Consider the following 17,154-nt stretch of genomic DNA (forward strand, 5'->3'; position numbering starts at 1 on the left):
AGTAAATATCCCTTATGACCTTCCTCGTGAACTTGTCTGTTGTGCTTAAGGATCTCCATTTCTCTGATTTGTTATATTTTGAGTAATTTTGGATTATATCATGTACGTTATCAATGTAATATTGTAGAGACTCTGAATGCTCTTTTTCATTTCCTCTAATGAGTCACGTTTTTTCATTCCAGCACACTTGATTAGATATGAGCTCCCAACTCTGCTTTTCTCTAGTTCCAAACTCAGGTCAGTTCTGATCTTTTACCTTTAGGTGAGGTACTTCAAGGCTGTTCCTTGCATACATGGCTCTGGAGTCAGCCAGACATGTAAGGAGGCAGAATTTGAGTATTCCCTTTCTGGTTCTTTTCCTTCCCAAATTGTTTCTTTATCCAATGGCTACAGTTACCCTGGACTCAGTACTCTGATTCCCTGGGCCAAAAAAGTGGCAATTTTCTACACATGCTTGATGCTTTATATATGCTGACTGAGCCTCCCTTCAGGTTATAAGAGAAGCAGCAAAATGGAGGACTTATTCCATGCAATGCCCCCTCTCATGCATCTCATTCTCACTAGAATCTACTTCCCTTCACTGTCTTGTGCCTTCATGTAGCTGCTTCTTGTATATGTCTGTATTTCAGAATATCTATCTATGGAGGGTTTATTCCATGTGGAATATGCAGAGGTTTCTCCTACATGGAGCAGGATGTTTCCCTGGCTATTACTAGAAACTCAATCCTTGTCCTAAAACATCTCTTTGTTTTTTCTCTTCGTGTTTCCAGAAGGTCCCTATTAACACTATTATGGTTGCAATGAATCCTTCAAATGCTTTCAGGTTGGTGGTAAAATTGGGGTTCCCGCATGTTACATGTGGAAGGGGCATTAAAGATTATTTAGCAGAACCTCTTCATTGTGCAGATGAGAAAACTGAATCTCTAGGAAGCAAGTCCTATGATGCTGGGGAAGATGAGCCAGAGTGATCTGTGAGAGATACCCGAGTTGGCCAAGTGGAGACGCATCTTCTCAAGACTGAAAGGTAATTTGTGAAACTGGCGGGGAAGAAACTTTCTTTGGTGTCTTTTTTGCAGCAGTGATAAGGATATTACAGATTCAGAAGCTTGAAATGAGTAAGAAAAAGGATTTCTTTGGAAATCTTGTCTGAAACTGCCATAAATTTTAGAAACATCCAGTTGGAAAACACATCAAACATGTCTTTTCTGAAGCAAGTTGTCACATTTCATCACCATGGCTGGTTTTCTATTTCAGTCTCTGTCTCCTGAAGCAGCTGTGTTCACGCTGAAGAGAGGCTCGGAGCTTGAGACAGACGATGACATGTGTTGCCTCCAGTGAGGAGCCTTTACCAAAAGGCTTAAAGGTTCTCTTAGTCTTTGTTTGCTTGTCTGTTTGAATGAGAATATACAGACTTCTCCCTAATGTCCTCCTCCTTCCCTCATCTCTCCTTTCTCTCCTACTCCATCCCACTGACAACATTTGGAAAAGATGACCTCAGTCGAGTCTCCTACCAGTAGTCACTCTTTATGTCAAAATTGAATCTTGACACCTTATTTATCCACTCACCTCCGTGGATTAGATGGTTAAAACTTCTTAAATTTACACTTTCTGGGTTTTCATAGTTGCTGTCGTTTAAACTCCAGAATCATAAAAGTAAGTTAAGGGAGTAGGGGAAAAACTGAAGCAAAATCAAGCAAAAAACTTGGTGGGTGGGTGTGGCATTTGAACATAGTATCAAACACAAGCACTTCGAAGTAGAAGTGTATAAATACTTAGTCCCTAAATTACATACATTTGATACAGATTGCGGGAGATTGTATCTTGAAATAGAAAGAAAAGCGGATTTTTAAAAGGTAACTTCATTTATCTGGAAATAGAAAGAAAAGCGGATTTTTAAAAGGTAACTTCATTTATATTTGGCAACTTTGTATTTGGAGCTATACTCCCCTCCCTGGCTCAGGGACCAGTGCGTGAGGGGTAAGACGCTGTCCTGCTAGCACTCTTGGGACTTGAAAGCCATTTGTTCCCAAGGATGGCAGCTTTCAACAGCCAAACAAAAGCACTCAATTCTTTTTTAAATGAGTAAAGAGGGAGCGGATTCATAGACCTGGAAGGATGCATTTCCTCATACATAAGCACCACAACAGAAGACTCTATGAAGTGTCTTCCTGCTCTGAGAATGAAGGCCCTCTTAGTAATGTGGTGAGATTTTTCAGATTCAGCATTTCAGTCGAATGCAGCGTGTTTAGGAGGCATTTACTGTAGGGGCCAGCACCCAGTGGATGCACCCAGGTGTTTATAGGGTGGATGAGCAGTGGAGTAAATATATACCTTACTGTCAGCCCATAATAGCATCTTGTGGCTGCTTTCCTGAGTTGGGGTTCACACCAGTAACCCCACAGGTACAAGTCTTTTATTTGGAGATCAGAAGGTGAAGAAGTAGCAATTGGACATAAAATGGTTTTCTCTGAAATCAGTTATTAAAAATAAGCTGTTGCCATCACTATCTTTTTCACTTTAAATGGAACTGACACTATGACCAAATAATTGGTGGTAATTACAGGCCTGGTGTCAGATTTAATAAACCACTCAAACCATAAATCCTCTAAAGATATGGTTAGTTCTCTATCATAAGATAGGACTTTCATATCCTTTAACACCTGATTACTGTTGCTTGTATTTTTCTTCGATATATTTCCTGCCTTTTTAATAAAGAAGCTGTCATTTCTAATAAAAATTGAAAAAAATCATCCAGGGAAATAATACAATTGATGGGTATCACAGGCTGAGACATACTGAATAAGTCCACCTCTTTAAAAACTTGCAATAAAATTTTGACCCTAAGCTGGAACTTGGGTTGAGATTATAACTCACTGCGTGAAGTGAGAGGATTTCTCATTTCTGAGGTTTCTTAGTCTGGTCCTCTTGTCTCTGGAAGGCCTCTTCCCTAGAATGAGTAGTGGCTGAGTAGAAGCTGAACACCCTTTCTACTCCTTGGGGAACAGAAGCACATTCCTTCTTTTTGGCCCATGTGATAGAGTGAATTCACAATATATTACACATTTTTGTGTTAGAATTCTGTACATCCATGCCCTTTATCATGTGACTTTGCAGTCTCTCCCATTAAAGTGAGGAGAGCGTATTTCCCTATTGATGTTGGGACTGGTCATACAACTTGTGGCTTGCTTTGGCTCATGGAATATCTGTGGAAGTGGCAGTATGCTGGTTTAAAGTCAGGGCCTCAGGAGGCATCAGGTATTTCAGTTCATGCTCTTGCACTGATGACGTACATGAGATAAACATGGCCATCTAGCTTCTGATCCAAGGAAGATGAGAGACTCACGGAGCAGATCTGATCCTGACGGATTTGCAGTCTGAAGCAGAGCTACTCCAGCTGACTTGTAGTGAGCCAAGAAAGTAAATGCTTGTCGCTATAAGCTCTTGGGTTTTGGGGTGGTTTGTTATATAGCATTATTGTGGCAATAGTTGACAGTTACAGATCTCTAGCAAGGTAGGGAATGAGCCTGTGACCTAAGGGTGGCTGATCAACTGCTTTTGAATGAGCACTTAGAATGGAATCATGGGAACTGCCCAATACAAATTAGACCCCAAAACTCCATTGGTTTGTCTACTGGCCAATTTTGAAACTCTGGAGTTCTCACAGGACCTCAGAAAACGTCGTCTTAGCAAATTCTCACGGACCTGGACAATCTCTGTAGACGCCAGGGCAAGTGGACTGAGGTGTCATACGTGCAGGCTTTCTGGGACCTCCGCTCTTGTCCCTCCCTCTGCTCCCCATGCTCTAGCACTCAGGTCCTTTTGGCCCGGGCGCCGCTGCCTCCCTCCCTTCCACCTATTCCCTCAGCTCCAAAAGCCCCGAGTCCTTTCCCCCTTCCCCTCCCTTGGAGTCTCCTGAGACCTTGGCCTGTCCACCTACTGGGGAATGCCAGCCCTCCCCCTGCCCCCTCTCCTTCTCCTCCTGCCTCCCAGCCACACACTTCTTTACCGTTTCTGGCCCCCAACCGTCACCCCCTACCTCCCCTCCAACCTCCCTTCCGATCTCCAGATCTCCACGTGCGCAAAATCCCACAAGGCCTCCTCCTCCCCCGACCTGGCCTGCCCCTGCGAGAGGAGGCGGGTGGCGGGAGCTGGAGGGGCCGTTCGGGGCCACGCTCCTTTCTCGCTCCAGGACTTTTCCCAAATTGAAAAACGGCTGGGCTCTTACTCTGCTAGCCCGGGAAACTATAGCCAGGAAGTCCGTATTTGGCGCAGGCCTGTGACTTGACTTGGCCGGGTTTGCGCGTAGTCCAGGCCCCGCTCGCAGGAGGAGAGGTTGCGTATTCAGGTGCTGCCCCGGAGCACGCGCGAGGGCCGGGCCGATGCCGGCGGCGGTGGGTGCTGGGGCGCCCGCCCTGGGTCCCCGCGCGGCTCCAGGCTGGCCAGGGCGAGCGCACGGCCACTGCCTCCTCGGGGCGCACGGGCCCGCGGCTCAGACAAACTCCGGTCGCCGGGCAGGACCCAGGGGAAAACCCTGCAGTTTTCCTTAATAGGCTCCCGAGGCCGAGGCCGTAACCCAGCGCCTGCCTCGCGGCGGGGCTACTGTCTGGGCGACCGTGTCATCCCGTGTCATCCCTCAGTCCTCCCGCATCGCCGCCGGGTGAAAGGGCATTTAAGGTCTTTACCTCCCGAGGGAAGCGGCTGAACCTCAGGCAGGCCAGGCTCCAGCCAAGGTCCAAGTCCAGAGCCCCGCCTTGGTGGCGCCCTGCGGCCCGCGGGCTCCGGACGCGCAGAAAGGGGGAGCCCCCCGCCCCCGCCCCCCGCCGGGGCTTGCAGCGAGGGCCGCTGGGCCCGCGAGGTCCCAATCCCGAGGAGCCAACGCGGCCGCGCCCCACTGGAAATCCGCCTGCCCGGTCTCGGGGATCCCCGGCGCCTCCACGCGGAGGAAGCCCTGAGCCCAAGTGCAGCCAGTCCGGCCTCCCAACGGCGACTGACGGGCCCAGACTCGCACCCCCTCCCCCAGGCCGAGCCCAGGGTCCTGCCCACGGTGGCGGTGGCGGTAAGTCCTGTTGGACGGGGCGGCCCACTCCGTTCTGCAGGAGCGGCGGTGGGAATTGATGGCACCTCCTCCATTCCACGGACCACCCCACTCCTCTCCTGCAGCCTGGATGGGTTCCCCTTCTCCATTCCTCCCTTATAATCCCTTCCCGCCCAGCTCCTCTCCTGGGCTGGGATATCCTACACAAACTCCAGGCCACCATTTGTCCTTCTCCTTCACGTCCCCGTGCAAGGCTATAATTGGAGCCAACTGGGGTTGGTCTGCCTGGAGACAGACTTTAAGAAATATTCCCAAGCAGCTGCCAAAACTCCCTTTGTTTCGGGGGAAATTCCCTGTCTTCTCAGGTCCAACGTGGACTGCCTGTTCCCCCTTGTTGGTGGGAAAACATGGGTCCGCTCCTCTGTGGGAGCCGATGCGCTCTAGAACCAGGAGCCCTTTCCCTGCCTTCTGGCAGCACCTCCCTCTTCTGCCTCCCCCTCTCCCTCCCCCTCCTCCTGTTTCTGCAGCACCCCGGTAGGGCCTGCCTAGCTGGCTTCTAGGCCATCCTCGGTACCTCAGGTGCAGGGGCTCCTCCTCCCCTCACCATCCAGGAGCAAGAAGAGCACCCCCTGGACTTAACACTGCCCACTCCAGATTCCCCACCAGTGTCTCAGGTAAAAATTGACAATGGGTAGCAAATTGATTGACTTTAATTGACTTTAAGTGGATCCAGGTGGGACATAGTAGGTACTTAAACTAAATATGTTGGTTTAACTAACATAGGTCTTGAAAATTATCACTACTAAGCCTGAAAATTTTATTCTATTGAGGTTTATTGAAGGTCATATAAGCTCTGTTATCTCTTTGCAAATTGTTAGTAAAAAACAATGGCTAAAATGATGGTTAATTGTCTGTTTCCGAGTTTCATAGGTTGTTAAGATACCTTTCAAAGTCTTTGGTAACCTGAAACCTTAAAGTTAGGCTTGGATGATAAATGGGATTAAATTCATTGGACATCTAGGTCTTTTCCAAACAGGATAAAGTGCTGAAGCATTGATTAATGGACATCAGTTTGTGCTTTTGACTTCTGATTGCAAAGGAACTAAGGATATTCGAATCTGTTGGTGAACATGCTTTGTACTTAACCGTTTCATAAATTTGCCGTCTAAAGAGTTCTGGTGTGACAGTTCAAAATTTGTTACTCCTTAGTTTTCACTGGAGACTAAGGCTTCTAAGAGTGAAAAACTCTGCTAAATAGAATTAAGACTAGTGGGAATAAGGGAGGCAACTCTGTATGTAGAAAAGTAGAAGATGTGTAAGAAAAATATAAGGAATGGGAATATATTTCTGTTCAAGGTAAAAGAAAGCAATTTTGTCCTAAATGAGACTGACTGGAAAGAAATGGCTTGGGACAAATTCTGAATGCAAAGGAAGGTGTAGAAGGTAGAAGGTTTGTGAAGGGAAATCCTTGGAAAGGAATTTTAGGTGTGGTCAGGACAGACTAAGAAGTGAATGGAAGTACATGGGTATAAGATTGAAAGTCTGCTTTCTATTCAAGAGTTTTCTTGATTTGTTGGTCTGCTCTTGATAAGAAAATCTAAAGGGTTGTTTTCTCTTAGCCTGCCCACAAAAACCAGTTTCTATGTTTTGCCTTTTATCGGGTCTTTAATCCTATTTGGGTGTGTGCTTTAAAACTTTCTAAGGTTTTTTTTTTATTTTTATTATTTTTTATTTATTTTATTTTATTCATGATAGGCACACAGTGAGAGAGAGAGAGAGAGAGAGGCAGAGACACAGGCGGAGGGGGAAGCAGGCTCCATGCACCGGGAGCCCGACGTGGGATTTGATCCCAGGTCTCCAGGATCGCGCCCTGGGCCAAAGGCAGGCGCTAAACCGCTGCGCCACCCAGGGATCCCACTTTCTAAGGTTTTAACAAACTTCTCCAAACCGCCCTAAGTAACCAAGCTCACACCATACACGCACAGGAACAACTTCTCCAAACCCACCTACAGGCTAATCCAGCTCAGGACCAGGGCCCCTTCTCCTGGATAAAACTTCTCCAACAAGGCACTTCCCTGGCCAGCCTTTCCCATACGGGCAGTCCGCCCCACTGTTTTATCTGTGGCGCTTTGGGCAAAGCCCCCCTGGTGGCGGGTCCCCTCCTAATGCATTTAACTGCACCAACCTCACACCCACCCACACCTCCGGGACATTATCCCTCTCTCGGTGACATTCCCTTATTCACTGACCCTCTCAACCACCAATTCCCTTTCTGTTCTTCCACCCCTAACTCTTCCCTCTGCAACGTCACTCTGTCAATGTTACCTCTCATCACGCTCTTATTGGCAGTTTCTTCTGGAGCAATGGCCCCCTTTCCAAATCTCTCCATGCCTCTGCCTCTCTCCTGTCTGCCTGTCTCCCCGGTTCCCCGATTAACCCTCTATAGTCAGGCGGAAGTAGCCCTCCTTGCCAGGCCCCCCGAAAAGCAGAAACGAGTGATCTTTCTCCCACTAGTTATCGGGTCTCCCAGGCCTCAACCCTGGTGGCCACGGAGTCGGGGACGGGGGTCTAATCCACTCCGCAGATGCCACCAGGGGCCCATCTGAAAGGCTCCCAATGGCCGAGGCCCGGCGGAGTCCCTGGCTTCCCTCCCACGCCAGGGAACCCGAGTGGCCCGGCCGGCCCTGCAGAACCCACGTGCCCGGGGCCTCCTCACCGCAGACAAGGGCCGAGCCTGCCTGTTTCTCACCGAAGAATGCTGTGACTACATCAGTGAAACAGGAACGGATCCACCAGATGTCTCGAGTATCTGTCAACCAACTCCTCCTACACCCCTACTCCTGCTTGCCCACTCCGGGGGACCCCACGATGCCCCCTACTCAGCAGGAAGTAGCCAGATCTGAACCGATGCCCTATAACAACAGAAGGATCGGAATGTTGGGCTGCGGGATCAAGGGGGTCGGGAGGCACCAACAAAACGGCGGCGGACCCCCACGTTGTTGCCCCCACCTCAGAGCTTTCCCATCACCAGCAGACCGCCTGGGGACACGTCTTTAGGGGGAGACAGGACCTATGCAGGAAACCTGAACCGGACTTTGCCCAGACCCCACATAAGGACATGGGCAGTTACTGCCTCATGCTGTTTTCACCAGTAAAATGCCTAATACCTATCACCCCGGACAGACACACAACCCCCTTCCCCTCCCCTCTTTTTTTTTTTATTTTTTATTTATGATAGTCACAGAGAGAGAGAGAGAGGCAGAGACACAGGCAGAGGGAAAAAGCAGGCTCCATGCACCGGGAGCCCGACGTGGGACTCGATCCCGGGTCTCCAGGATCGCGCCCTGGGCCAAAGGCAGGCGCCAAACTGCTGCGCCACCCAGGGATTCCCCCCCCTCCCCTCTTAAAAAGCCGGCTCGCCCTCCCCTCCGCGCGACTTCCCCACTCTTTCCCTCTCCTGCGGGCCGGGCCGTGGAACCTCGCCTGAGAGCCTGTCCCATTAAAAGCCTGTTTCGACCAACTTTTGCCTGGCCTCTCTATTTCATTTCACTACCGATCAGATTAAACCTGACATTACTGAGTTAGTTAGGCAGCATGGCAGGGAGGGTTTAGGGTTGCAAAGCCATGGTCAATTATTGGGGCCAATGAGTGCTGGTGGTGGGTCCCGAGTGGATTGTTCTTATGGTAGGGTCCTCACTGTAGCTCACTGCCCTTAGTGTTCAGCCTAGTGTTGTTGCCAGGCTTTCTATAGCTCTTGATCATTCAGTATCCTTTGGGTAAATTCCCTTTCTGCTTAGGTTTGCAGGGATATATGTTACATATTTGCAACCAAGAACCCTGACTAGTACTCCATGAATTGGGAAGGAACTTGGTTTTCCCATGATTATATATCCCCTTTGCATGGCTTCAGTATAGTATATGTAACGCAGTCCTGGATTGTCTCCTAAAACCCTCCTTATGCCTCTATGCAGAGAATAGCAGTGTGGTTCGGAGCTCTCATTTCACAGTACAGGGTTTGCTCTCTTTAGACAACTGACTCTCTTGTTGAGCAAGCCATTTAACCTCTCTGAGCCTTAGATCCTTGTGATAAAAAGGATACTACAAAACATTTGTGTGCAGCTTAAAGGCATTTAAAATAATGTCTGTTCCATGAGAAATTGTCAGCAAGTACTAGCTGTAAGTAGTAGTAGTAGGAGAGATGATGAGGATGAGATGCTGCTGCTGCTAATATCAGTATTACTGTGTGAGAGAATAATTATCTATGACTCTCCTCTTAAGTCATGCGGATGTAAATGGTAGAGTTAGGATCTACTCTATTCTCCTGGCTTTCCATAGTTCCAAAGCTTTGTGATTAAACATAATGCAGTGGCTCTGAACCTTTTGTCCTGCATGGCTCATGTCTACAGCACTCCCAATGGCCTTGTCTAGAATTTGAAGATGCTCTTCCTATACTGTACTGGGGTGTTCATGTTTAAACCTATGTCCATTTTGGTGAACATTAGTAGCTCATACCTTACCTCTGTTTCTCTCTACTTAGATCCCTGTATTTCTCCTATATCCATTTCTATATCCTCATCCGAGAATTTCTGCATGGTGAGCTGCTGCTTCTGATGGAAGTTATGCTGATGGAAGTTTGTGTGTTATATCTCCTAGGGCTTGGGTGGGTAGGAGACTGAAAATGATAATTAAATAATCTAGTTGGTACTACAAGGTGGTGTTCTGATGGTAGTAGTGGAAGGTTTTTCTTGAGCAAGCATCCAGGAAGATGCAGCCGTGGAACCAAGAGGCAGCAGAGGAAAGTGCCGAGAGGGCTCCAGCATTTTGAGGTGGAAGAGTCAGATAAATCTCCTCCTTCTCCCCTTCTTCCTCCTCCTCCATTCGCTTCTTCTTTTGAGAGAGAGCGAGAGAGTGCGAGTGCATGTGCGGGGGAAGGTGGAGAGGGAGAGAGAGGATCTTAAACAGGCTCCACACCCAGCTTGGAGCCCAACACAGGGCTCAGTCTCATGACTCTGAGATCATGACTTGAGCTGAAACCAAGTGTTGGATGGTTAACCGACTGAGCCACCCAGGTGCCTCTTCACTTGTTTTCTCTAAGACTCTCTTGTTCAAGAATGTTGCGGGTACCAAAGCAACAACAGATACCATAACAGATGAGAAGCTTAGCCCCAGACTCCAGAAATGTGAAATATCACTTACTTTATATCATATAATTCAGTCATTCTTTCTCTGCTAGATAATTAATTCAGCCATTCTGAGGGTTCTCCAATTACAATGCCCCCCACCCCTGGCCTCTGTCTCATGGATTTGGTTCAATGTTTCATGTATTACTTAGTGCCATGTTTGGGACATAAGGAGAAACTGCAGGACCTCTGATGATGGGTCATCTGTCTTTAAGCTGAGACGTACTATGCCTTTGTCCCTATATCGTTTCAAGTGTTGGGATACTATTGCTTCCTAAATATTCTGGGGCTCTGAAAGTCTTTGTGAGTCCAGGGTCTGTACCTAGGGTGTCCTGTACCCACAGCACTTCCTAGCATGTTGCTTATTCCCTGACTGTGATGCCAGGAAATGGAGTCTGGATCCCTGTTGATTTAGCACACAGCTCTCTCTTTTCAGTCTTCTTGAATTTCTATTCCTTTTCTAGTCTGGGGAGAGTCTTGTACTTGCTCTTGTACTTTCCTTCCTACATCCTCTGGGAACTTGTAGAATTCTTCAGGAATTATTCTATTTTTTGAACCACATGTCTTCCTTGGGCATTGAGCAGAGTTCTGCTACTAGCTTGAATAAGGGAAGAGGAACTATGAGGAATTCTCTATACTCATTGATTAAATATCCAAAGATTTTCTAACAGCATGAGCAAATTTGAATGTGATACTCTGAAATTTAGTGTGAGTCAGCTCTATCACTATCAGTCAGTTTCTGGAGAAGTCAATTTGCTATTCTGTGCCTCAGTTTCCTCATTTGCAAAAAGTACTCCAACTCCCTAAGCTCAAGACACTGTTATGAGGATGAATGGATTAAGAGATACTAAGTGTTTTGAGAAAAGAAAAAAAAATGCTACTACAGATATCTGAAATTAGTAAATGAAACCCTCAGGACTCATATGAATGCTGAAATATTTTGTATTGGCTATAGTATTTTGATGTTAAATTTGTGGAAAAATATAATCACTGAGGAGAGGGTGAGGGAAGTGAAGAATGAAAACAAAACCTCATATGAAAAGATAATAATGATGTTTCTCATCTCAGAATCATCTCCAAATTGCCTGTTTTCCTCCCATCAAACAATTGATGGGCAATGAGATTGTGCTTATTTGCAGTTAAAGCTATTGCAATGTTGACAATTAAATGTACAGCGGAACAGAATAATGGAGCAGTCCCGTTTTATCACCAGTGTTAGCCATTTTCTCCACAGGGCACAAAAAGCTTGTGGGAGAGCACTGAGCTCTGCGTGATTTGTATGTAAAATGTATCCTCTTTGTAGCCTGGAAGTGCCTCAGTGGGGTCAGAAGTTTGTGTTGGGTCATAGTGGATCTGCTGGTCATTGCAGTCACTCACTGATAATTGCTCTGGCCTTCATTCACTCCTGTCCTCATTTCTTTGATTTGACGAAGAAATTGACTTAGAAGAGTCTTTCATGACTGCTATCAGCCTCAGGGTGTGAGAGTTTTCCACCTTTATAGCCATTGGGTTCAGAGATTTCTCCACCAGTGACCTTGAGACTATAGCTTTTCAGTTTAGAGACTAATAATGGCCAGAAATGCAGCAACAATAATGAAGAGAAAGTATAGCAGATACTATTGATGCCTTGCCCCTACCCCTCAGCTTACCTGGGTTCATCAGCTGCTGTGGGACACAGTTGCTTCCTACTTGTAGCACCCGTTTCTCTTTTGCTGTGCCTGAAAATTTGCTTTGGTGCTGCTCAAATTTGCTTCACCATTGTAGGTCAGCCTGGAAATATGTGTGTGATAGTTTCATTCTCAAACAATGGGGCATCTCAATCAGTAGGGGACAAACCAGTGGCTTCTTTTAATGCAGTAGTTCTCAAAGTGTGGCCCCTGAACCAGCGATATCAGCGTCATCTGAGAACTTGTTAGAAATGCAAATTCTTGGGCCCCATCCCAAACCTACTGAATGGGAAAGTCTGAGAATGGAGCCCAGCAATCTATGTTAACAAGCCCTCCAGGAGATTCTTCTGTGTCCTCAAGTCTGAATACTGTTGCTTTCATGGGATGATTCTAAGGTGGCTTTCATGCATTTTCTCAGTCTAGATGGGCTTGAGCCACTAATACATCCTTTATTGACTCTTCTTCCTTCCTGGTCTTGCTTTGCCCACCTCCTTATTTTTACTTCTGAGGATCATCTCCCAAACAAACTACTGCATCCAAACCCTTTTCTTAGGGTCTGTTTTAGGGACTTACAAATTCAGGATGAAAACCACCATGTGGTGAAGGTTTGCCATGTGTTAGGTGTTTTTTTTTTTTTTTTTTTTTAAAGATTTTATTTATTTATTCATGAGAGACACAGAAAGAGAGAAAGAGGCAGAGACACAGGCAGAGGGAGAAGCAGGGTCCATGCAGGGAGTCTGATGTGGGACTCGATCCCAGGTCTCCAGGATCACGCCTTGGGCCAAAGGCAGGGGCTAAACTGCTGAGCCACCCAGGGATCCCCCAGGTGCTTTATATATATATATAATCTCCTTTAATCCTTCCAGATATAGAAGCCAAGGCCTAGCAAAATGAATTTATTTGTCTAGAGTTATTGCTTGTATGTGCTAGTCATCATTTGTTTACATCTCTTTCTGACTACAAAATGCATACACACACTGAGGACTGCAAAGCCAAACAATTCATACATATACTGAGTTAAGAGGATGAAATTTGGAGTCAAATTTTTGTGTTTATTTATTTTTTTAATAAAGACATTTTCAATTTATTCATGGAGAGAGGCAGAGACATAGGCAGAGGGAGAAGCAGACTCCTTGGGGAGCCTGATGTGGGACTTGATCCTGGAACTCTAGGATCACGCCCTGAGCCAAAGGCAGAGAGACACTCAACCACTGAGCCACCCAGGCATTCCAATTTTTGTGTGTTTAAAAGCCAATTTACTATGTCATAATTATATAACCTTGGGGAATTTTCTTCACTTCTCTGAATCTCAGTTTTTTTTTTATCTGCACAGAGATAAGCATAGCCACCTCATGGTAGCACTCACCATAGCATTCATAACATTGTTTACACAGGAAACCATGGTGGCTAAATATGGTTTCATTTAATCTCTACAACACCTTGAGGTGGGTGTCCTTTTCATCTTTATTTTATTTTTTAAAAGATTTTATTTATTTATTTGAGAGAGAGAACAAGCATGAAGGGGGTGCAAAGGGAGAGGAAGAAGCAGACTCCCTGCTGAGCAGGGAGCCTGATGATGCCAGGCTGGATCCTAGGACCCTAAGATCATGACCTGAGCTGAAGGCAGATACTTAACCAACTGAGCCACTGAGGAGCCCCTTCATTATATTATATTATATTATATTATATTATATTATATTATATTATATTAATTAATTTATTTATTTAAAAATATTTTATTCATTTATTTATTTTGAAGTGGGGGAAGTAGAGGGAGAGCACAATCAGTCTCCATGCTGAGCATGGAGCCTGATGAGGGGTTCCATCCCATGACCCTGAGATCATGGCCTGAGTCGAAATGGAGAGTCAAGACTCTTAACCGACTGAGCCACCAAGGCACCCCTCATCTTGATTTTAAACAGAAGGAAAGTGAGCAGCCTGAATTTGCTTTCCCAACTCTCTCCTGGTAGGTCCCTAAAAACCTCAAGCAATTCTTGCTCAGTACAAATGTTTGTAGAAACATATTTTTACATTTCATCAAGAATATTCTGGTGAGATGAGTGTTGCTTTCTTACCATCAGGAAAAAAATCAGTACTTAGAAACATCATGCAAATTTAACAGGTAGTAGGCAGGAACACCCTTAGCAGTGCCTTTTATAGCCACAGAACCATGATCCCAGGCCAGAGAGAAAGGAGCTTGGAGCTGGAAATGACCTTCAAGATAACCTAGTCTAGCTGCCTGATTTTATGGATGAGGAAGATGTAGAGGAGTTAAGGAATTTGTCCAAGGTGATATTCCAATTTAATGGGGCTCAAAGCAAGCCCTAGTCAGACTAATGGGAAAGTACACCAGGACAGTACTGGCCTCTTTTTCCTGGCTTGATTCTAGATCATGAGACCTGTCTCTGCCGTATTAGTGGCAGCTACAGAAAATCCCAACACATCGAAAAAGCATATTTTTATTGCTGCAAAACTGTTTACTACACTCATTCCCACCTCCAAAAATCACCCCATTCAGAGGGGCCAGAGAACTCTGTCAATGTGAGCCTCAGTGCCTCCTGGTTTAAATAAGACACCTGAAACTGATTCCTTCCCTAGGTGCCCAGAAATTCTTTCCCTAAAAAACCAGTGAGGATGTGGCTTCTGGTTACCTTTTCCCAGCTGCTCAAGGGCTTGGTAAGTTCTCCACAGTTTCCCCAAAGTGAAGAGAAGAAAGTGACCTGAAGCCCAGCAGAACCCTGTCTCCCATTGTTATGCTCAGAGGCCTTTGAACAGATGTCCGATGTCTACCTGTGGGGGAAGAGTGACTGGTTCCCAGAACTGCCACACTACACATTGATGGTGATCCCTAGAGTGGTAATAGCAGAGCTGTGCTGATTTCCTGCAAAGACTGACCATGTATTTCCCGATTTTCAGGCAGGCAGGATTGTAGGATAGAGAGGCACCTACTACTGCAGGACACAGCAGAGACTTGACTTACCTGCCCATGCAAAGTGTCAGTGGAGCTTCATCCAACCCTAATTACCTTCCTCACTCCCTTTTGGGCCTTGAACAATAAGAAAGTTTCCTAAATGTTCCCAGGGCCAGCTTTACTTCAGTTGGATTGTCAAAGCACAATTAATGTGTTCTAAAGCAGGGTATTAGTTGGGACTGCAGCACTGTAATTATTAATTTAGTTATGTGTTGTGTGGTGTTATATGTTGAAAATGTGAAGACTTAAAACATCTATATTTGAACGTTAGTGAAATTTGAAATATATTTCTATAAAAAGTAAAAATAGAGTATTTCTGTATATAAATCTCTCTCTCTCTCTCTCTCTCTCTCTATATATATATATATATATATATATATATAAAGTATTATATATAGCATCAGAAATCTCACTGGAGAAAAAGGTAAGGAACTGTAAGGATGCCCTTTAGGATAGCAGGTAAGGGGGTGGGGTTGATCACAGTATAAAATATTATTAAATAGAAACAAAATAAGAGCCACTGATGGCTTCACCATGTATAAATTTGACCAATCCTTTTTAAATCCATTTCTATTTCCTGCCTGCACCTCCTCCTGGGGGTAATGAATTCTGCAAATTTATTACCTGCTGTGTGAGGCAATACTCCCATCAAGCACACGGAGAAACCAGCTCTTCCAGCCAAGAAAGGTGAGTGAACTCTCTGCCAGTTATTTCTGCTTATTAAGTGTGGCAGGGCCATTTGTGAGGTGGAGGGATTTTCTGACAAATTGTGTCATTGTGATGCATCGTTTTCACAAATTAAGTTACTATGCAGATTTAGGAAGCTTGAGCAATTGGTATAATTTTATCTTATGGATACCAATTGTATTTCCATCTTTAAAATGATTGCTAGAGAGTGGATAAAACTGATGGTTCCGGGACACCTGGGTGGCTCAGCGGTTGAGCATCTGCCTTCAGCTCAGGGCATGATCCCGGGGTCCCAGGATCGAGTCCTGCATCAGGCTCCCTGCGAGGAGTCTGCTTCTTCCTCTGCCTGTGTCTCTGCCTCTCTCTCTCTCTCTCTCTCTCTCTCTCTGTGTCTCTCATGAATAAATAAATAAAATCTTTAAAAACCCCACAAAAACTGATGGTCCCCTTGCCGGTGAGTAGGGCTTCCTGGTATGCATTTTTGTATTAGTTTCATTTTTGACCCTTGTTTGTGTCTTTCTTTCCTTTTTCTTTTCCTTTCTTATTTACTTTGAATCTATGTTTTCTTGCTATTTCTGAGATGCAGTAAACCATTTTTGAACGTGAGGTGAGGAGTTAACAAAGCAGAAACAGGCAGATCTAGACAGAAGCACACAGATGGAAGGAGGCAGGGACATGGAGAAGTGACTAGGAAAAGATGCTGAGGGGCAGAGACAGGGCCAGAGAGGGATGTAGGGTGTGAGACTTGAGTAATGCAGGGACTTACACCCTTCCTATCACTACTCACCTCAGAAATGTAGCATTCTTTGTTGACTGTTCCAAAGTTTCATGTTTCAATAAATTGATCTCTGAATAATGGCCAACAAGTGATAAAATACATCAATTACTCAACCAAATGACAAAGCCATCAATAGTCCTGTAGAAGCAGAATACATGACCCGTATTCAACTGCATTTTTTTCTTAAGTCAGATTTACCTAGGTATTGATTAAAAAGATTTTTTTTTTTTAAATTCAGCTGTAGCAAATGACATCTCACCCAAAGCTTTGGAGCTGCTGACTTTAACTGAGCAGTTCCAGTAAGAAAAGAAATTATGGGCAGATAAGATACAGGACAGGAGGTGGGATTCTAAAGAGTAAAGCTGTTTATTTTTATTTATTATTATTTTTAAAAGATTTTATTTATTTATTAGAGAGAGAGAGTGAGGGCGAGTGAGCACAAGCAGTGGGAGCGGCAGGCAGAGGGAGAGGGAGAAACAGGTACCCTGCTGAACAGGGAGCCTGGTATGGGGCTCCATCCCAAGACCCTGGGTTCATGACCTGAGCCAAAGACAGATGCTTCACTGACTGAGCCACCCAGGTGCCCCAAGAGTAAGGTTACTGATTTATTTATTTATTTTGAGTAAGGCTATTTAGAGTAAGCTTTTACAATTTCACTTTCCTTTGCCTTTCCTTTTATTGCTCATCAGAACTTTTTTTCCTGATCCCTTTCTTTCATGGGTTCCTCAGCCCAGTTACTCAGATTCTTCTCTCTCCTTCAAGATTGCATCCCAGGCCACTACTCCTTGGGTGCCCCAAGAAACTCAATTTTGTCTACTTTATTCAGAGCCAGCTGG

The 17,154-nt window shown here is 45.5% G+C and overlaps 1 long non-coding RNA gene across 12 annotated transcripts in view; it reads left to right on the top strand.

The window, feature by feature from the left end:
- LOC144303157 (uncharacterized) overlaps positions 1-17,154 on the top strand; it is a 177,214-nt gene that overhangs the window by 71,402 nt on the left and 88,658 nt on the right. For 8 of the 12 annotated variants that reach the window (XR_013370176.1, XR_013370175.1, XR_013370169.1 and 5 more), the window contains exons 4-7: positions 183-237; positions 771-823; positions 907-1,024; positions 1,255-1,363. This is a non-coding gene — a long non-coding RNA (uncharacterized LOC144303157). Of the gene's footprint in view, positions 1-182; positions 238-770; positions 824-906; positions 1,025-1,254; positions 1,364-14,480; positions 15,114-17,154 lie in introns of those variants that run through there. The other 4 variants (XR_013370174.1, XR_013370173.1, XR_013370177.1 and 1 more) reach the window with 4 other exon arrangements.

Source organism: Canis aureus, chromosome 32 (genome assembly GCF_053574225.1).
Source record: "Canis aureus isolate CA01 chromosome 32, VMU_Caureus_v.1.0, whole genome shotgun sequence".
Taxonomy (NCBI): Eukaryota; Metazoa; Chordata; class Mammalia; order Carnivora; family Canidae; genus Canis; species Canis aureus.